The following is a 22,403-nucleotide window of genomic DNA, read 5'->3' as shown; positions in this document are numbered from 1 at the left end:
GAAGCAGCTTTCTTACACAGCGAAAAGGGTTTCAGAAGATTTCTGCTGAAGGTTCTCATGGATAGGGTGCTATCTAACTGAGCAAATCAGATGTACTTCAGGTACTACCACAAGCTATTTAAGTGCATGTTGCCTAATACATCCTTAGTCAAAAAAGAATAATAATGTCATTTGGAGAGTAGTTAAGGCAAAGCCCTATAGTTGAGAGTTGACTGAAAACAAAAAACCCCACAACCTCCATGAATGTATCTGTGAAATCCAACTACAGCATGGCAAAAATTCTCATGACAGCTGGGGTGGCCACGAGCTACGGCTGCCAGAACATCCAGAGCTGTAGGAATTCTTCAAGGGATGACCCGAGTCTGGAGCAAAAGAAGTTGCTCTAAATAGTTAAAGAAAAAGTCATCAAGGCTGCAAAGGAACAGAAGAACAAAACAATAAAGGGAGGAAGGGGAAGCAACAAAGAAAATCAGAAAGTGAGTTAAAATTGCAAAAGTCAGAGCTTTAAGGCATTGCAGGAAGTGGAGCGATCACTTTGTCTAAATACAAATAAACCCAAAACACCCTTGAAACTACACACTTCCCAGCCTATGCATTTCAAGTTGTAGAACATGGGGAATCCAAGTCAGAATTTTTACAAAATCTTCCAGTTGTGAACAACACTGAAGGCTCCAATTCAGCAGGAATAATCAGTATTATAGCAGGACAGGCACATGGATCGAGACACACACATACCTGAGTACTCTGCTGAATCAGGGCTGAAAAATATGGGGAAGGAATGCAAAATGTGTACTCGTTCTCTCCTGTCCTGATTAGAGATAGGCCACAACAAGAACATTTAAAAAAAAAAAAAAAAAGTGAACGCCATGAATTGGCATTGTTACCCATGCACTATCCTGTCAGATTAATGCTATTGAAATACCTCCTAGTTTAGGAAGCTGAATTAAGGTAATTAGTCCCCATATACCACAGTATATCTTTCTGTTATTTTGAAAATCTGGTTCTGGAGCTAACAGCTGTAGGAGATACCCATGGAGAGAGCTAGCAGAGAGCTTGAAGGGGAGAAAGGAAAATCGTTGCTCGGGCACAGGCCTCATCTAAGCCTTTGATCTGTCACACTGATCTCAAGAGAATAAGGGGGTTGGAATGGAGGATCCAGGGGGGTGGAGGGGGGGGGAGAGAGAAGAAAGGACACTAGGAAAAATCCCAGAGAGATGCTTCTGGGGGTTCCCTGCAGCTTACAATAGAAATATATGTGAAGGAACTTAAATTTCTTTAGCCATTCTCATACTAAGTAGCCCACTGCTGCTCAGTAAAGACTCCCCCATTTCCATTTAGCTTGAATTAACAGGGCAACAAACAAAAATCCCTCGTCAATAAAATCGAATGCCAACTTTGGTGATGAGGAAGCAGCTGAGGGATATTTTTTTTCTCTCTCCAAGGCAATTGCTGTTTAGATGTCAGCCATTTATAAGAATTTCAGAGTGAACATGATCACTTTGAATTTTCCGAGCCAGAAGAGAGACTGAGCCTATTGAAAACTATCGTTCATCCTCCTTCATATGGGAGACTGATGATTGTTCTGTGATCCTTGGCATAACCAATCAAGTTTAATATTCAAACAAGAACATTTTTATAAATTCTTAAATTACAAGGAAACAGAAATAAAGGGTCATTTTCCACAGTGGTAATTTTTAATGAGATATGTGTAAGTTCAGTCTTCAAGACAGAGAAATACAGTATTTTCCTCCCTGTCCCAATGTGCTGACTGTCAACACCATTGTTTCACTGAAACTGCTATAGTTACAATCTACAAATACACATGTGTATCGCATACATTTACAAACCTGTATTAAAAGTACATCACTGAGGTTGCAGTCTCGCAGTCAATGAATTTAAAACCACCAAAATCAAAGCGCTTGTGCAATCTTTATTTGGCTTCCTTGCGCAATCCACAGCATGATGAAGTCTTCAAATACGCCCTTACACACTATTTTTCCACAGGATGTTTGCTTCATTCTGTACACAGAATTGTCAGTGCTCACCAGTGAGCAGCTATTTAATACATTTTTTCCTTTTTGTTCCACATATCACCTCATGTCTATTTACTAATTCAAACCCTGTTCACAGACATTCATTTCCTCAGAATGGCCACCGCTACTGCTCCTGAGTGTTTCATGTGTACCAATAAACTGATTTTCACAATTCATTGCAAGCGAGAGGACAGTGCTCTAACTCATGTTAGAGACTGGAAACTGAAACAAAGATGTTAAGCTGAAAAGGTTTTGCTAAAATGCCTCATTTGAGCTGATTTTTTTTTTTTTTTTAAGACTTAAAAAACTTGGAAGTCCACTGTGTTTTATAACAGCAGCCTGCATCAACTTCAGTTGAATGTGTAGGTGCTTAGCATTTCTGCTAGGCAGAACCCTCTTCTCAAGTCAGGTATCTGGAAAACAAGGAACTCAATTAGCAATCATCTGCAAGAAGCAGAGTTTACGTCAACTGAGTAGCATCACTTAAGGCAGCTCAAACATTTTATCTCAAACACATAAAGTTAAGTAAATTATAGGCAAACCCAGAAATTAGCCCTTTTAGGAAAGAAAGAAAATATTACATGCTGGTTTTCAGTAATATTTTAAAAGAAATCTTTTTGTCCTACTTTTTCTGTAGACACACCTTTCAAATAGCCTTTGCTGAAGCAAAGTCAAAATGTGCTGGGTTTAGAAAATACTGCTCAGGGAAAGTTTACCTGAAGCCAGAAAATGCTAAAGAGTTAAGACATTAAAATAACATGAAAATCCCTAAAAGGATACAGAAAAGATCCCTGTTCATGCTTGGTCATATTAACCAAAATACAAAAACCAGTAACTACTAGCTACATTAAAAACCAAGCCTGCGTTCAGGCTATTTCCAGAGTCACTAAAGTTACTAGACAGCATTCATCAGAAGTCTAGGACGCCTCCCATCTTAGCTCAGGCTTGCAGTTAACTAATGGTTTACAGCAAACAACAGCTGATTAGATTCCAGTTAGACAGGAAAAAAAAATCCTTCTCATAGTATGAATAGTGAGACTTTAAATAGATTACTTATGGAGGCTGTTGAGTCTCCATCACTGAAAGCTTTAGGAACAGGTTAGACAAATTTGTCAGTAAGGACACAAATGTAATTGGTTTTGCCATGGAACAGGGCGATGGATTAGGTGACTTCTTAAGGTTCCTTCTGGTCCTAACTTTTCATAACATTACCATTATTTAGGGAGCTTGAAAGTTATAAATATATTTAAGCTGTTAATAACTTCGTTTATTTAATTCTGACTTTGACGTACAATGAGAAGGTTACATATGAACTTATGCGTTGGTTCAGACCACAGCTCCATCTAGCACAGAGCTCTATCTCCCACAGTAACCATGGGAGTGGACACTCAGGAAAAATAAGGACAGGGCAAGCACATACTGCCTCCCAGCCTTCAAACACTGTAAAGTTAGGTTATGTGATTTACCTAGTTAGTAGACTCTACAGCATTTCTTCCAAGTTTTTTTCCAGTCTCTCCTTGCATCTCTATAAACTCCTTGATCCAGAAAGTCATTTGAGGAGGAGTACCACAGGTCCACATAGGTTGTGTGAAGAACTGGTTCCTCTGGCTTGTTGTGAATGAAGCTCTTACTAACTTCTTCCAATATCCCTCATGCTTGTGTTAGAAGAGACAGTGAGAAGCCAATCCCACTCCACTTCTCTCCAGACCTCTCAGTTGTGCAGACCTCTTCTTACATTCGCCCTATGTCATGTTTTTTTCCAAATGAAGATTCTTGGCTATTCAATGGATGGAGTTCCTTGCATGTTGTAACGGAAGCCACAGTATACCTCTGATCACCCTTGTCATCTCTGAATACTTTTCAGTTCTAGTTATGTCCTGTCCAAGATAAATGGACAGAACTGCATGCAGTATTCAAGTGTGTAAACCTTGGGTTTTTACAGTAGCATATGGACTTGAACAGTAAGCATAATGATCCTTTCTGGTTTGTTCTCTATTTGCTTCTTAATAATTTCTAACCTATTATTTTTTTTTCTTCAACTACTACTAAGTGATATTTTCATGGAACTGTCTACCATAACCCAAATGTCTTGTTCCTGAAGACCTTTGGGCCATCTCAGAAACAATGCAAGATGTGACGATAGGATTATTCTTCCCCAAATGTATCACTTTACAATTATCTACACTGAATTGCACCTGTCATTTTATTGTACAGTTAATCTTTCTGCAAGCTATGCAGTCTCCCTTGTCCTTACCACCTTGCATAGCCTCCTATCATCAGCAAAGCTTTGTCACCTCACTGATCACTTCCCTTCTCCAGGTCATTTAAGAATATATTGAACAGTACAGCTCCCAGGATAGAGATCATATGGAATTTCACTGGTGATCTCCCTCCTGTGCAAGAACTGACCATTTACTTCCATCCAATGATGGTCTACCCTCTGTTCACATCTTTTAAATCATATTCTCATCCATTCCAGCATCTTCCTTCTTATGCCAGCGACATTCTTGTGTTGCTTGGTTTTCTTAAAACACTTTGATAAAAAGTTCTGTCAAAAGTCTTTTGGAAATCCAAGTTGACTGTATCAGTCAGATGATCCTCATCTACATATCGCTGACCTCTTCAGAGAACTCTGAGAGCTTTGTTAACTCTCACTGATTAGATAATATTTATTCAGGTAGATACTAATTCTCTCTCTTATTACAATATCTACTCATTCACCTGGAACAGATGTCAAATTTTCGTTTGCTGGATACCCTTGGAACCTTTCTTAATGACTGACATCACATTTGACACTTTCTGATTTTCACGTCCTGAGGAATATTGAAGAGACAGGTTACATGCTGCTATTAGTAGATATTTCATCCCTGAGTTCTCTTAGAATTCTTGGGTGAATCCTTCAGATCCTGGAGATTCATCTGTATTCATCTGCCTTTTGTACCATTACCTCTTCCAGATACTTCCATTTCAGAGACATTCTCTGCGGAGTTCCCTGAATGCCCCAAAAGGGCTCTGGAAGGACAATTTCCCTGATTTCTTCCACAGTGAACAAGGATGCAAATGGTTCAGCTTCTCTCCAGTGACCTTGTCCTTCCTAAGAGTTCATTTTATACCCTTGTCATATTCAGACTCACTGACAATTTTTTTCCCTCCTGATGCGTTGGAAGAAGGATATTCAACTATTTTTGATTCTCTTAGCTAGTTAGGTCTCAGACTCATCTTTGGTCTGCCTAATAATAATTTCAATAGTATATCTGTCAGTGGTTATGATACTTTTGTTTTTTTCATTTGGATGTGTCTTTAGCTTTTGGAAGGACACCATCTTCTTTCTAGTAGCCTCTCTTTGCTGTTTGGCCATGACTGCATCTTTTTACTTTCTCAGGCATGTCCAGTAAATCATGTGTGTTGGCATTGTGCTTCCTCTTTGGTGTCCTTCTGTAGTCTTCATGCCCCCTTTACGGATTTAATTGTCTTGGGTGCCACTCTTTGTTTATTCTTGGAAAACTTTCTCATTTTTACATAGTTCCCCATGTTGAAATGAACACAACAGTGGTGGGCATTTTGGCCTCTATCGCTCCCCAAAGATATTGAATCCAAGAGCGTTATGTCATTCTTAAAGAGCAGTCTTAATGTTCAGCAAGATATATATGTATATATGGATACATACACATACGTATGTGCGTGCGTGTATATATATATGTATTCTTTATATATAATTGTGCAAATTGCAATATAGGGCAGATGTGGCTGGTAAACTGGGAAGCAACTGTGAAAGGACTTCTGGGTCTTCCCGGATATAACCAGACATGAGTGAGGGTTCATTGGGATCTGATCTCATTTCTGAGCTTGCCAGAAATATACGCTGATAATAATTGGCATTTATTGCACATAGCTCTCAAACCCTTCTAAGCATCATTATTCCTCTTTGCAGAGCAATTATGAGCCACAGAAGAGTGAAGTGACAAAAGACAGTACCTATGATTCTTCATTTCACTCTGCTACCTGTATTGGCATCTCCTTTCTTTACTAGGAACCACTAACTTTGCAAACTATTGGGGGCATTGCTTTCAAATCATGCTATTATAATTATAGTTGATTTTATGTGGTAAACATGCCCAGATGAGGTGTTGACATCCTTATTTGCAGTCCCTCTTTTGTCTGCATATAACAAATATTTGTGTTGTAACAATATAACATAGCATGATTTTCATGCAATAGATATTTTAAGGTAACTCGTTTGTTTCTTAAGCTTATTTTGCATTTCATAGCTCAACAAGGCATTCTGATTGAATAAGGCGATACAGACACAAAGCCCATGTTATTGGGGCTTTGAGCTCATGGATGGTATCGTGATTCATGTGGTACATATTCTAGAGAAATCTAGCACTACAGACCAAGAATACCAAAGCACCATCTTTGCATAAGTAGACAGTCTATAAACAATACTCCATAAAATAGGAAATAAATAACGGCATTTTTAACTTTTCCATGGTGTAGCATCGAAACCTAGGTATATAGATTTTTTTTTCCTAATTCTTGTCCTATGAGATGTACAGTCATTCCTTGTCCACTTCACCTTTCTGACTCCCATTAATCTATGTTACTCATCCAGAACTCAGTAAAAAAGTGCCTTAGTTTTTCATGTCTGACTCACAGGGAGATAACCTGTCAGCACAATAATTTTGCATACTGGTCTATACTGATCTAGGGTCTCCACCATTTTTTCACAGTAACTTGCATATTGGTATTTTAAGTTTGTCGTGGTTTAACCCCAGTTGGCAGCTAAGCACCACGCAGCCGCCCACTCACCCTCCCCACTCCCAGTGGGACGGGGGAGAGAACTGGAAAAGCACAAGTAAGAAAACTCATGGGCTGAGATAAGAACAGTTTAATAATAGAAATATTATAATAATAATAATAGTAATGAAAAGGAAAATAACGTGCTACAGAGAGGAACAAAACCCAGGGAAAAACAAAAAAACAAGTGATGCAACTGCTCACCACCCACTGACTGATGCCCAACCCGTCCCTGAGCAGCGATTGCTGCTCCTCAGCCAACTCCCCCCAGTTTCTATACTGAGCATGACGCCATATGGTATTGAATAGCCCTTTGGCCAGTTTGGATCAACTGTCTTGGCTGTGCCCCCTCCCAGCTTCTTGTGCACCCGGCAGAGCATGGGAAGCTGAAAAGTCCTTGACCAGTGTAAACATTACTTAGCAACAACTAAAACATCAGTGTGCTATCAATGTTAGTCTCATCCTAAATCCAAAACACAGCACTATATTAGCTACTAGGAAGAAAATTAACTCTATCCCAGCCGAAACCAGGACAAAGTTCTAGGTCAGTACACTGACCACAGTTTAATTTTGGGGGTAGAGTTACTTGCTTCACTAGCCAACCAATTTGTCTTGCCAAGACCTGCAAATGATAGAATATAGGAAGGTAGTACCTTTTCATTACAGGTCTGGTGGGGTTTTTTTTAATCTACATTTCCTTTCCAGAAAAGGAAACACATGCTGCCTCAGCTAGTATGGCACCAGAAGCTTGACGCTTTTTTCTCTGAATTGACTTCTATCAGCCATTGTCAATTATCAGTTAAAGCAGGGTCACAGCCCTTACTTCCACAGAGAAGAAAAAGCTGAACTGCACACTACCCAGGGGGTAGTATTTATCAGCCCTTCCAATACTCTCAGACACTAGATGTAGTTTTATTTAGTAATGCTTTGATGCTAAGTCAAGCTCTGTGTCGCATATAATCTCAAGCTGGAATACCCAGAAGTTACTCCCTTTAACCCCATCTTACCAGTTTTGTCCCAAGTGTAGCTATGCACGTTGCCAGCTGCCCCCCCCCCCCAAAAAAAAGGCCTTCTTTGGTGGGGTTTCTTTGGTGTTTAATAGCATGCTGCTGCTTCAATTTCTATGTCAGTGTCACACCATTCAGTTGCTGTATGGATTAGGTACCTTTATGTGCATAAGGGCATCTCATGATCTGTGAAAATGAATCTAGTTGAATATTGTATTTATGAAAGCATCTAACTTTGCACAGATAGGAAAAAACCAAGAAGAGACCTGAAAAGTATAGAGTATCATTCCATAAATAGCAAAGGTACTGAATTGGCAGAGTTAATTATTCTTCAGCTGTCCACGTCATTTTTTTACTAAATGAACAGTCCGTTAGAATGTATACTAGCTCTATAGACTTTTTTATTTGCACATGGTTCTTCAATATAATTTTATAGCACTGACACTGAGAAGCCAAAAACTGGATACCGTTTCCCCATTTTTCTGTCTTGTGACTCAGAAAGAGGACTGTCATCTCTCCCACATTGCCTGGTACAGTAACTTGATTGGAATGTCATCTCCAAGACACAGTAACAATAGAAGTTTGGTACTCCACCAATATTTAAAATTCCCTTACAGTCATTGCTAATTTACTGATTCTTAGCTCTGCTGAATCAGCATCACTGAAAGCAATGTCTCCCCTTAATCACTGACAGAAAGCAGTGCCTCTGCAAGGGCAGAGTCAACAAAGAACAGGATTAGGGTAGACTGACAGTAGCTGTATCAACTCTTATACAATCGTTTTAAAATTATCTAAAATCACTAACCTTTCACTTCTGGAGCATGAGGTTCAATTCTGTGTTTAGCCATGCATGAAAATGAGTTCAGCAATCTTGGCTTAGCCTCCACAGAATCATTCATGTAATTTTCCATGATTGGCAGATTTTGCTGTGGAGAAAGAGTGAATATGAATTAGAAAATAAAAGCGAGGTTTTGTCAGGTTGAAAAATCAAACATCAATAAATCTGGATGTCAGAATCACAGAGAGCAAATTCAGATCTGAAAGCTTGGACCTCCGTGCAACCCTCACATGGACAGAATAAAAAATGGAATTAGAAGGCGTTGTGTAAGCACAACGTGGCAGTCATCCTGGCATCAATGGAGCAGTCACTGAAACAGTACTGTGAGTAGGATGGTGGCATACCAATGGACTACTCCTGAACTCTACTCCTCAAAATGCATGGTGTCTTCTTATCCACAGGAGGTGCTCTCGGCATTGCCCGCTCAAGTACAGCAGGCAGCTTTGTGCCTCAAACGTGCCCTACGTTTTGCGAAGGCCAGCAGCCCTGCTTCACCTGTCGCCATGAATTGTGGGGTGCTGCTAGAATCAAAAAGTTAACAGTCTGTTTCTAGACAGTGAGGAAGAGCACAAGTCCCTCTTTTCCATGAAGGAGCACTTCCCGAACAATACAGAAATACAACTTAAAACCTATAAATACACATGAAAGAGAAAAAATTAGAAAAGGATAAAAATAAGAGTGAGAGAGAAGTGAAGAATGGCAATGCCTCATCTGTCATATTCCTCCTCTCCCTTGCCTTGGGTGACTAACTCTTAGATCCAAACCTGAGCCTCCTATATGAAATGAACCCAGGCGACAATCGCTGAACTACCTCAGTAAGGACAGCAGATAGTCTTTTGACTCAGGCTGCACATACAACTGCTCTGTGATTAACCTTTTCACCTTATGTATAGTTTCTTTTTTTCTTCTTTGACAAATACTAAACTTTGCGTAGTTAGAATTCTTTGAAAGTAACCATACAATGATGCACTCTCATTTGAAAGTTTAAATGGAACTGAAAAAAGATGGTATCTTTTCTCTTGTGACCCAAATCAAGACACATGCCTGATGCAGATGGTTCTTACATTATACACACTTTCAAGAAGGAACAACGTCCTTATATTTGTTTACACAACATCTGCCACAAAAGGATATGGATTCTGACTGGAGCCCTGTGCATTACTGTAGTATAAACACTGTAAAACTCACCTATACATTTCACTCAGTGCTCTGTCTAAAAAAAAGAGCCCAGGTGAAGAAAAAGATAGAGAAACACAAGAGTTTGATTGCTTTAACATAAATATTAGCTGCAACTCTTTCTGTAAGATTTAACTGGTTTGCTTCAATAAAAACACTAACAGCATGCATACAGCAGACATTAACAAAGGGGATGTCTAAAGCACCCATCACCTCTGCAGCTCTTCAGATTATATTTAGCACTCCACAGTCATCGTGTTATGTGGGGAACCCTGCAAATCAAACTCTAGCAAATCTAACCATGTTTGTTACTCAGCAAGGAAACTACTTCTGTTTCCATCCAAAACCTTGTGTGAGATCCTGTCAGATTCACAGTGTGATTCAACCTGTTGTATACTAACTTTGAGGTACAACAACTTTCTACCTTGCACAATGGTAGGCTACATTTAAATTTCTAATAAAGATATTCTGAGCTGTGATTTGTTGTAGAAAATTTTTCAACTGTAGAAATTTTTTAATTATTCTTTTCCCTCCTCTTAGATGTGTCTTCTGCATCCAAGACTATAGAGTTAGGCTGGTGTTAGTGTATTTTTTCCTCTCTGGGTTCTCTGACCATGCGGTCTGCTTTTGGGAAGAGACAGTGCCACTACCACCAGGAGTGAAATGCCCTGTCATACTTCTGTGTTGTAACATAAAGACAACCTTTTAGCCCACCTCTCATTTTCTCAATACTACTGCAAGAACTACCATTTTACAACAAAAAATAAACAAAGCAAAAGAATGACAGCAAAACCTAATTTAACCATCCTTTGGCTAAATCCACCAGGCACATTAGAACCCAATCCACCATAGTCTTATTTAAAAATGGGTGGCTGAAAGGTGCTGTAGGATTTATAAAAAGAAAACAGATTGTCTCAGAGTCTGATGCCAAATAACTCATTGCCTGAGTTATCACTCTTCAATCAAAAAGTATATGAAGAAACTACATAAGTCATTTAGACAGCAGTCACCATGGAGTTATGCTGGCCTCTCATGTCAGTGATGAAACAGCCAAATTCCCTGACAGTGGTGAGTTATTCCTTTTATCACTGGCAGAGCTGCCAAAAGAATCAAGGCTACAGGCATGGAAAACATCAGGCCTCTCCAAATCCGAGTGATAAAAATACAATGTGTTTTATTACTTTACTTTAATCTTTATAATGTAAGTTTTGAAAAAATTACAACAATGTCAACCATAGTTAGGCAAAAAAGCAATTAATTTAAACTCAGAATTTAACTCCCATAAGGAAGCTTTCTTCCAGACCATGATCTTCGGGATTCTGTTCCCACCTCCCTCTGCCCCCCGTCTCTCTCATAACTAAACACATATCTTTCAGCCCTGAAAAGCCACTGTAAAATATTGGGTGTTTTATTACAAATTGTAATTCAGTCACTTTGGAGGTGGATTTTCTTTCTCTAGTTATAGTAATGACTTAGTATAGGAAGTTGATAATTTTTTGTCGCACTTTAACATTACTAGAGAGGTCACGTTCTGTAAGCAAGAGTACAGGTGTTTAGAAATATTTCTCTGCCTGGCCTGATTGCCTTTAAAAATCCTAAAGAAAGTAAAAATATATTAATTCTCTTGTATAGTTTTAAATACTTGTTTTAAAAACCTAGCATGTACTGAAGAAAAGCACGTTTTGTGGGCCTGATTTCAATTTGAGCAGAATTTCACTTAATAATGTTGCACACATAAACCCTCTTTTAACAGTCCATAATATTAAACTGAAGACAGGATTGCTAAAGAACTTTGTTATTTTTTCTCCCTATTAAATCAGCGTTACAGACTTTCAGCAGATGTCTTTAATAGACATTGTTATTAAAAAAGTATTACATAAAATAAATTCAGACCATTTCTTCAGTATTACTTACTTCCACTGTTAAGAGCAGAATTTCTCCTGTATCTTCAAATTATTATATTTATGCCTAATGCAAAACAAACAAAAACTCATCATCTCCAGACACTATAAACCTCTGTCTGCATCCATACTATTCCTACATTTTAAAAACTGTCACTGTTTCCATTTACAGTAACCCCCTATTTTTACAGGTTTAAAAGCTGGCCTTAAGAATGTGTTCTAGTAGAAAAGTTTCAGCCTATAAGCATTTTTTTTTTCAAGTTGGGAAAAACATCCATCTTCTTTTTAAGCTGTTGGGTGCCAAAGAGGTTTTGTAGTGTCAGATATTTTTCTGAGCTTTCATAACTCAAAAATAATGTCAGTTTTGAGTTAATTTCTTGCAATGTATCAGCTAATAAATATGTACCTTCACATTATTACTGTTTGGGAAATGTTATTAAATATAATCATTTTTTCATGGCAAAAAACCCACCACAGGTGATGTCTCTGGGTCAAACTGTCAGTAATACTACATGCCTAAGTACATGAAGTCACACTTATGCTCCTGCCATAAAATAAGCCTTGTTGCTCTGATGTGAACATACAGTTCTTTATCTCCAACAATGAGGCTATTTATTCACCTAAGTAAATACAGATTTATGAGCTACAGATCTCCTCTCTTTCCCTCCCATCTGCACAGGTAACCTGACTATATATAAACTGGGAGATGTCTGAGTACTCCTGAGTTCCTAGGTCTTGACCAAATCTTGTCTTCATATTGATAGCAGCCTTCTCCCTCTACAGCCTGATTTCCACAGAAACCTAATGCATGATCAGATGGGAAGAGCGGCAAGTTCTTGGTCTGGATAAGTAGAGACAGGATCTAGGACAACCTTAAGAAACATCTGGAGACACAATGGGCTTTGGAGTTAGGATTCTCTGGAGTAATTCTACTGAAAGCAGTGAAGTTATTCTTACATATTTTGGTGTGTGTATATATATATATATATTAAAAATATGTATATTTATATGTATATATAAATATTTATATTTATATATTAAAAATATGTATTTTTAAACTGAGTAAATTAAAGTAGACTTTGGTCCATCAGCAGTACATAATACTCTTTCTTACATTTATTGCATGAGTGAGAGAAAGCAAGAAACAACGGCATAATAGTTAGGCACTACTTCAGTTAAATCCACCTCCCCATCACAGACCTCTAAATGCTCAACTCATAACTCTACACTTGTCTCAACAAGAGACCTCTAAGGCTAAATGCATTAAACACTGAGGCATGCAACGACTTTGAACTAGAAATACCACTGATGCATAGTTTTGTGTATTTCCTTGATGTTGGAATACAAAAAGATGCCTGAAAGCACATCCAGAAATTCTTAGTACTTTGCCTTAAAGGTCTGAAGACACTTTCACTAGCTTTGAAGAGCATCATGGCTCTATGAATCTGATCTCAAGTGCTGCATGAATTGCTCATGTAATACAGGTGCTTTAAAAGGTTGGCCACTGTTTGCTGTGCAAATCTTTAGAGAGATGTTCACACTACCTTTAGTCTCTTAACTTTTTTCCAGCAGCAGGCTCTTTTGTAGTCATTGAAAAGAACAGTTTAAGGCAATCATTAAGGCTTGTAGGATGAAACTGGAGCAATGGAGTTTATTTCATAGAATAGACTATTTCAGTTGGAAGGGACCTGTAACAATTATCTACTCCAACTGCCTGATTACTTCAGGGCTGACCAAAAGTTAAAGCATGTTATTAAGCGCGTTGTCCAAATGCCTCTTAAACACTGACGGGCACGGGGCATGGACCACCTCTCCAGGAAGTCTGGTTAGATACAGGTACTTCCACACAAGCAGCACCTTAGCTTTGTGGTTGAAGGGTCACCAGTAACTACACCACAGTCATTGGTTTTAGTCAAGTCACTAGATTTTCAGGCTTCAGAAAAATAGTCTTCATTCAACAGTAATCATTATTTATGTTAAAATTTCAAGCTCTTTAAAAACTGGCAAGAAATTTTAAAGAAAATGAAAGCTATTTTCTTTATCCTCCTAATTCTGCTTGGGGAAAATATCAGTGAGAATTTGTAAGTAAATTAGGGAATAAAAAATAAAAGCTACCCAAAAGCTATGATTATCACTGAGGCATACTCTAATTCATACTATGAATTCTGGTACTCTCTCACGGTGTTAGATACTGTTGAATGAAGAAGCCTCATCTTTTAAACAGGAAAGTGCATCTGAGAAGCTTGTCCAAAGCATCCTAGTTTTAATATCCTCTACTATCCTCTGGTAGTAAAGCAGCCATAATAACCTTGAGTTGTCCCCGAGACCCAAGTTAGCTATAGCTGTCTAGCTACATGAAGTATCCACATACAGCACTCAAGTATGAGGTATGAAGCACAGAAATTGTTTGAAAGAACTGCTGATGTGATTAGGCAACACCTGCATTAATCAGACACTTCATGACATAAGATAACTCATCTGGATGGCCCCAAGAAGTGTCTACATCTGAGAAACAGAGGAAAAGAAAAAAAAACAAACCCACACCCAAGTCACAGTTCTGCTGTACCCCCAAATATAATCCGGCACAGCAGATGATCTTGCCCACCTATACGTCTTTTCTCTACTACGCACTTCGGCTGCTTCATCTGCTAAAGACATAAATCACAGTTGCCTGGAGGGGCCAAAATTTAGAAGGATGCAACCACAGGCCAGGGAGCTGATGACTGACTCTGACATCTGAGAATAGCTCTGAGTAAGCTGCTGCTTTTCTATCAAGAGTGGGATCATTTTTTTCCCCTCTAGGTATACACATTTCATAGCAACACATTCTGTTGCTATTTAGGATTCACTGGTCACTTCCATTACAAATGTTCTTTTCCTGAGATTTATAACCAGAGCTTTTGTTACAACATCCAGTGCCAGACAAGACTTGCCTCATTTTGGGTTTCATCGCCAAACCAGGACTATAGCCACCTTCACAGAAATGTTTGCAATTCTTTTGGTGAGCTTGAGACAATTACTAGGTGATGTTAGAACAATACATAGCTTAAGGTCAAGAGTCAGCAAAAACTCTTTAACTGCAAATTGATTTAGCTGTTTAAAAATCAACAATAAGGAATCCTCTGTATTCAAAGCAGAATCAGCATTGAGTGGAGGGCTGAATCCAATGATTGAAACCAAAGAAAATGTTTGTGTGAACCCCAGTGAGAATCAAAATAGCTGCGTTTTGCACTGCTCTATTTATAACTTTAAAATTTTAAATGGTAAGACCAAAAATAGTCATTGCAATATGTCAGCTCAATGTAATTTTTCTTTCCAAGAGACGTAAATCAGTCTAATTTTTTTTTTTTAGAAAGTAGTAAAATAAATAATAAATAGTTTTCCAGATAGTTTTAGCGGATTTTTTGTTACTAAAGTTTTAGTCCTTTGTGGCAGGAGTTCCTGGCATCTGAATATGGCCTTTCCCTCATCTGACTCCATTGAGGATATACATCTATCAAGGGACTTTCAGAAATATGTAATGATTCAACAAGGCAGCTAGTTCAAGTGGGGGATAATTAGGCTTTCACCCTCCCCTCCACTCCGTGCCACTGTTTTTACTCTCTCCATCTCCATTGTATCCTTAAAAGCAGCGGATCTGCAGCCAAGCATTGCACACTCCCCACAGCCAGCAACTTCCTCTGAAGCTGCGGTGCGTAATTACAACCAGCTGCCAAGGGCTGCTGAGAGCAGGACAAGCAGCACCTTCCTGCCCAGACAGTAACCCCCAGGCTTTGCTACGTGGACACCCCGAGGAAGCTCCCGCACTCTCGTAGTAAAAGTTAAGAGAGAGCAACTATCCCCCCCTTCCCTGTACCAACAGAGATACTAAAAGGACAGGGTATTTCAGCCTCCCTCCCTCCTCTCTCCTTCCCCGAAATCCATTTGTTTGAAGGGAGGAAAGCCTCCTCCCATGGCCCCTGCTGTTGACCCACTACTGTGCGGCTCTGAGGCCGCCTGACATGCACGCTGCTTTTTCCCCCGACTGACAGCAGGCACGGCACTCGCTGCAGCAAGCTGCATTATGAAGCTGTGGAACCGACAGTGACAGCAAACGGAGATTACGACTCTTTTTGAATTGTATTTGCTAGCTCCTGTGAGCTTCACCTGCAGTGCAGCATTTTAGCTTTGAAAACGCAGCATCCTTGCTGCCAGTCATCAAAGTTCATGGTAAACCTAAACAGTATCCTGAGGTGTTTGAGACTCAGGGACATCAGGTATATACAGATGGTGCAAACTGCCAAACAACGTTTTGCAGTTACGTTGCACTAAGACCATGGAACACTTATGTGCTGATGAACTCTCTCTCTTCAAATCAAATTTATACCCAAGGAAAGCAATACCAGATGCATTGAACATTTTGCTCAAAACAACAGAAAAATCTGTGACAGAGTTTGGGACAACAAAACTTGCATTCTTACCCTTACATCGTGTTAGGATTACAGAATTATAGCATTCAGATAGTAAAACTGTATGATATATGGAACTGCAGACTCAACCTGTATAGACAGGTAGATACAGCTCATATGTGAAAGAATCCTATGCCAAACAAAATCACGCTGGGTTTTCTCTTATGGATGCTCTTATGGAAGCTCAGGATGCTGAGCTTCAGAGTGGTACGGGAAGGAGCTCTCATGAGGCTTCATAAACAGAAATTTCTGCAAATGGAGGAGAATACAAAGTGCCCCATAAACCCATGGCATATACAATCAGGGCTCTTGCGTAGAGCATCAGTGTTGGCTGCATCCATGTGCAATGGCTAATAACAGTAAATGAAAGTATCAGAAGTGCCCAAGTGATTTAGGAGCACAGCACATATTATCAGAATTGATTTTACACTCTGGGAATATAAAAATTCGGTAATAGGGTTTGGTGTTTATATCTCTTTGTTCTTTTTTTTCTTCCTTCCTTCCTTCCTGGGTGGAGGAGCACAGCCAGAACAGCAAATGAAATCGTCATTCCAAAGTCATGATGGTTTTTTGTGCCATAATACGTAGCTGTACGGGAATCCTGTCAGGTTCACTGTTTGCACTTTCCCCATGGGTGTAAAGATGCCTCAAACACTCCAGCTTTCACACTGTACTTGTCTTTTGCACTAGCTTTGCCTGGACAGCACACACATTGGCCTTTCTCTGCCTCTTACTGCACCACCGGGGGGCATTGCATCCTCCTCACTTCTCAGGCTATAGTTTTGCATTATATTGGCTTTGGCACTAAAATAGGCTTAAGAAATTGCCCTCTGCTGTTTGCCTTGCCCAGTGTTTATCTTGATTCATTTCACTGATCCCATTCCAGCTGATCCCATTAACACTGGCAAAAGAGGGAAGCAAGGGGTGGTAAATTGTGGTAAAAAGAGGGATGAATGAGCAATGAGCAGACGGATGGAGAGGAAAGTGGTAAACATTAAACCATCTTTGCTGTTGGAGAACGTACAAGGAAAAAATGTTCTCAAAGAGCTTGGTTATTGGTAAATCAACTTTATTCCTTTGAATGCTTCTCTCTATTACACATATTCCACTTTGCATAATTTCAAAGTGGTAACCAGAACACTTGGAATGGGATCTCAGCCTTAAACAGACTGCATGTTTTACTTTAAGCTAAGGCAACTGGGAGAGGAAAGAAGAACGGAGGCATGAGAAATGCACACCACAGTAGAGCACAAGGATAGGAAGGGCGCATATACATTCTATAGCAATGGAAAAAAAAAAAGAATACAAACCTAAGTGCTTGAGGTGCACAAAAGTGTACACAAGGAAACATACTTGGAAGAGAACTGGAGGAAGATGTGCTCTGCCCAACGCAAGAGCCCAATTCTGACTGCTGTAAAGGTGATTGTAATTTATGAAAGTCGCACAGGTAGCACGGGGAAAAGCGCACACATGAACAATGCCACTTTGGTAGCATTTTGCAGTCATTGTGACCTGGTGTCAATGATGAGTAAGCAAAGTGGTGAAGTAGCAGGAGAGGCCATATAGGCATAAACATACACAGCTGGAATGCCTACTTCTTTGTTCTGCCTTTTCAATTTCTGATAACCTTCTGAAACTTAATTCCTTACTAGTCATCTTTAAGATTAATCCAAATTTCTGTTTTGCCACCTTCAAGGATGGGCTCACACACCTCAAATAAAATTCTAGTCTTGACTGTTCATTCTGAATGTTTTCCTAGGCAAGAGCAAGCTCAGCTGACCTTCTCATTTTGGGCAACTTGCAGCTCCCAGTGACTTAGCTACAGGATTTGCTAAAGGAAAATTCTTAGGCTCCTAACTATGAACAAGCTTCATATATGAACAAAAATGTTTAGGCTCTCATACACCTAACATTATAAAGCACTAACAATTGAGCGTCCAAACTCAGAGGACGTCATCATGTAATTACCACTCTGTTGGTGCCAGATCGGTACTTTTCCAATCAAATCACAGCATAGTTAAGGTCAGGAGATACCTCTGGAGATTATCCACTCCAAGCCAGTGGCTCAGAGGTGTGTTCAGTTGGGGTTTGAGTATCTCCAAGGATGGAGACTCCACGACCTTTCTGGGCAACCTGTGCCAGTGCTTGGTCACCCTCACAGTGCAAAAGCCTTTTTTTATGTTTAAATGGAATTTCTTGTATTTCAGTTTCAGCCCATTGCCTCTCGTCCTGTCACAGGATGCTACTGACAAGAGTCTGGCTCCATCTTCTTTACATCCTTCCATAGGAAGGATGTAATTTATGATAGTAGTTTAGATAATTTATGATACGTAGTTTAGATAATTTATGTAGGAGAAACCATGGTGTAGGAAAAGGTCTACAAACACAAGCCTAAAACACAAAAGGTCTTCACTTCAGTCTTGACACATAGAAATATGCCCCACTCCCATTTTGCTATCGATATAATTAAAGTTGCAAATTCATTATCTAGCTGTTTCAGCGAGGATTCGGTTTATCTGCTTTACTTGTATATGCTCCATGTTCCTCTGCCTGCTCAGTAATCACTGGGATTATTTGATAGCAACTAAGTTATTTTATAGTTACAAATATACCAACTCAGTTCCAGTTAAAAACTTCTCCTGTTTTATTTGTGTGTGTGAAACAAGAGCCCAACCCTGACTAAAGACAAGCTGCAAAACTGACCAGTTAGGAACCTATCAGTCAGCAAACTATCTTTTCAGCATTTGGTGAAAGCAACAAAACCCTTTAATCTTATTTTTTTAAAGTGTGATACAAGCCAGGGAGTTTCTCATTTTTTAGCAAAGGAACAAAAGGTAAATTTCTATCAAGATTTATACATGTACCAGCAAGTCTTTCCAGACAGACTAGGAAAAATTGTCAACAGTGTTGTCAGACTTCAGAAAAATAATGAGTATCTTATTTCAACAAATGCGATTTGATCACTAAATCCAACCTTCATGAAAGAGAAATGCAGTTGCAGGTTTGGGGCCTCTTACCCTTTCCCCCAAAAAGCTGACAGTTAAAAGCTTGTAAAAGCTGATGGAGTTTTAAAATCAGAAGTTCACAAATTTCAAAACACCCCTCATCTCCAATATCCCCACATTCCCTTCCCCCAAGTCGTTCCTGGAGAAAATGTCCCAGTGGTGACCATGACAAGGATTTCTCCTTGAAAGCATGATTTTCTTTGTAATGTTCAAATTCTACAGAACCGTTCACCACACATTGACTGAAAATTTGGTCTTGGCTAACTATTTTCCTCTGTTAGGTTTTGCTCTTAGCAAAGTAAAACAACTGTTGCAGTTTTGGCACAGCAGAGTAGGAATTTTTTTTTTTTTACACTTCTTTTGCATCATGAGCAGTTATTAACTTGCCCTGAAATCAGAATGTATTAGTGTGGTGTGGGAGACAGTTTCTGGCTAAATTTGCAGGCCTGGTAATTGGAGATAATCTTTTATTTCTATCTGTACATCTTTGAAATATAATAACCATAGTGCCCAATGACAGCATTTTTACAATTTTCCTTCAGAGGAAAACTGCAATTTCAGGCATGTTAATCATGAAAAAGTCACTCTCATAAAAGTCACTCTCAAGAAAATGAACATAAGATGGAAGTGCAACGAATATAGCAAAAATCCTTATTAGCCTACAGGCTGAAGTAGAGGTGGTATAAGACTGTAAAGACACAGGCTAGGCGTGGATAGCTGTTCTGATTAAGGGACAAAGCATTAAGAAGGAACACAGCTTGTTAGAGATGTCAATATCAAAGAGTGACTGGAATTACTTAGAATGGTTCAAGGTAATAAATCTTCAGCAAATGGAATGTACTTAAGAAAGGAGAAATTTAGGTCAAATCTCAGGAAAAGATTTCTAACGGTGGAGTACAGAAGGTTGTGGAATATTTGCCTGAAGGAAGAGACACAAGGCATATCCCTGGAGACTTCTAAAACTGCTCTGGAAAAAGCACTGAAGTATCTGGTACACAATAATCCTACACCAGGAAGGAGAAAGGCTAGATGATCTAACTGGGCTTTTCCATCTGTGCTTTCTGTGATTCAGTGGTAATTCCACTGGCCAGTTCTAGTTTCAAATACAAAAATCCAACATCAACTGTAAGCATCCCCTGTTGAATGCAAATCCTGTAGAATAACTTACCTCTTCACTCCAGCACAGAATGCAAATGCTCTTCAGAAATGAAAACAGATCCCATGTTTTAAGTTACTTTTATTCGATTGTGTCTGCATTATGATGAGAAGAAAACACATTAAAAATGTGAACAGTCATTGTGGTTGTACTTATAGCAGGGATCAGATGTGCTCAACCTGGGTACTTACATTGAAATTTCCAAATTTTGAATGGAAATTGTACAGATACTGTTTAATTGAGGTAGATTCTGTAGGTACTGTTATAATGTTGCTCAGCATGAGGAAGAGCGATAGAATGAGATTCTGTGAACTTTCAAAGGCAGGCTTACACCTTTCTTACTTTCTGCCTTTTTTTTTTTTTTGAGTTGATGCTGAAGGAATAAAGAAAAAAAAAGAAGTGATATATTTTACATAGAATCCTCTGAAAATCTTACTCTTTTCACTTAAAATAACCACTACCTGGTCTTGATCTCAGGTTTGGAAAGAGCTGCAGTTATCTGCCCTTCTGAAATCCACAGACACATGCTGTTCTTCGAAAGCTCTTGTTCTATCACAGTTGATCACAGGGCCAGCAGTCCCTCTAAACTTCACGGAATAGGTGAATTACGTAAATGGTACTAAAAGTGAGTAAGGGTTGCAGGACTGGACGAAGATTTTTTTAACAAAAACCATGCACAGAATGCCTCTGCATTACCATTTCAGTTTGCTTCAGGAGTGTGCTTTTGAAGAGATTTCTCCCGATTGTTTCATCCTGGCTGTTTCACGCCATGGAGCAGTTTGAAGCCGGATTACCCTCAAATGAAGCTAAACTGGAAGATGTGTTCCAGCCATTACTGGACATTCAGTCCACTGCTCCAGACCAGAGCTAGTACAAAGCAAAGCATCCTGAAAGGCATATAGCGTGGTCCTCAGCACCAGCTAGATTCACTGTACAGATCCACTCCCACTGCATCACACTACTCGCTAACGCGGATGTAGCCATAACCCCCCTAACAGCCCCCTTCCCAAAACTGATGGTCTGATGGTACTCCAGGTCCAGGAGAACTACACAGGTCCAGTGCACACTACAAGTCTGGCTCATCAAGTGCCTTCTTTTCTACCTCCTTCCTAAGTCAGGTTCTTTTGATCATTTCAGCACTCGCATTAACTCAAGTCGAAATCCTGTCGGATGGCTTCACGCCCAGCACACCCCTTCAGTGCATCGGGGAAAGGCATACAGACGCTTCCAGCCTCTTCACCGGCAGGAGCACCAGCAGGCCCGTTCCGGCCGAACACGCCCTCTCCGTCGCGGCACCGCGACTCGCACGGCTCCCCTCCGCCGCTCCCGCCAGCTCCGCGCTCCCCGCTGCCGCCGACCGCGGGGCCACCGCCGCCGGTGGCCGGGCCGCGCCGGGGCGGCGAAGCGCGGGCTGCGCTCCGGCGGCGGGAGGTAGCGCACGGCGGGGTAAAGCGGTGGCTGGGCGCAGGCTGCCCGCTCCCACGGGACGAGCCCTGCGGTTAGCAGGGCTGCTGCGGTTAGCAGGGCTGCTGCGCTACAGCCGGCAGGCTCCCGCAAGGCCGCTCCCCCGGGGAGCTCCCCCGCTCCCTGGCCCGCGCCCCGCTAAGGCAGCTGCCTGCGCTGCTGCCCCGAAGGGAAGCGCCCTGCAGGGGCAGCGCCTGCCGCCGCCGGGCGGGCCCGGCCCCGCGAAGCGCTCCCAACGGTCCCACGCGCGGAGAGGGCACTGGGGCAGGCCGGCGCAGGGCCAGCGGCACCGCTAATCCGAGGAGTGGATCCCGCGGGACCGGGGCGCGATCCTCGCGTCCGGCCGCAGTCCAGAGACGGAGACTGTCAGCCCGGCTCAGGCCGAGGAGCACCGGTTTGTCGCTGAATGTGACAAACAGTGCCACCGGCCTACAGCCGCGGGGGGGGTTGGAGAAAGGTGCCTGTAAAGGTGTCTGTGTTTCACATCCCAGCGTGGGAGACCTGGATGAGTGAACCCCAGTGCATTCACAGCCACAGCGACCACCTACCTGCCACAAACTCGGGGTGCAAACTCTCTT

General features: G+C 40.6%; 1 long non-coding RNA gene across 1 annotated transcript; it reads right to left on the bottom strand.

Moving 5' to 3' along the window:
• Positions 1-1,843: 1,843 nt before the first annotated feature.
• Positions 1,844-21,646, bottom strand: LOC142409456 (uncharacterized). Its single transcript, XR_012775636.1, has 5 exons — positions 21,058-21,646; positions 20,553-20,948; positions 20,374-20,456; positions 8,643-8,763; positions 1,844-2,446 (listed from the first exon to the last, which is right to left on the bottom strand). It is a non-coding gene; the product is annotated as an uncharacterized LOC142409456 (long non-coding RNA).
• Between the last annotated feature and the right edge of the window lie 757 nt (positions 21,647-22,403).

This window comes from Mycteria americana, chromosome 4 (assembly GCF_035582795.1).
Source record: "Mycteria americana isolate JAX WOST 10 ecotype Jacksonville Zoo and Gardens chromosome 4, USCA_MyAme_1.0, whole genome shotgun sequence".
Taxonomy (NCBI): Eukaryota; Metazoa; Chordata; class Aves; order Ciconiiformes; family Ciconiidae; genus Mycteria; species Mycteria americana.
The sequence above is the reverse complement of the archived record's forward strand: the minus strand, read 5'-3'. Positions and strand labels throughout refer to the sequence as shown.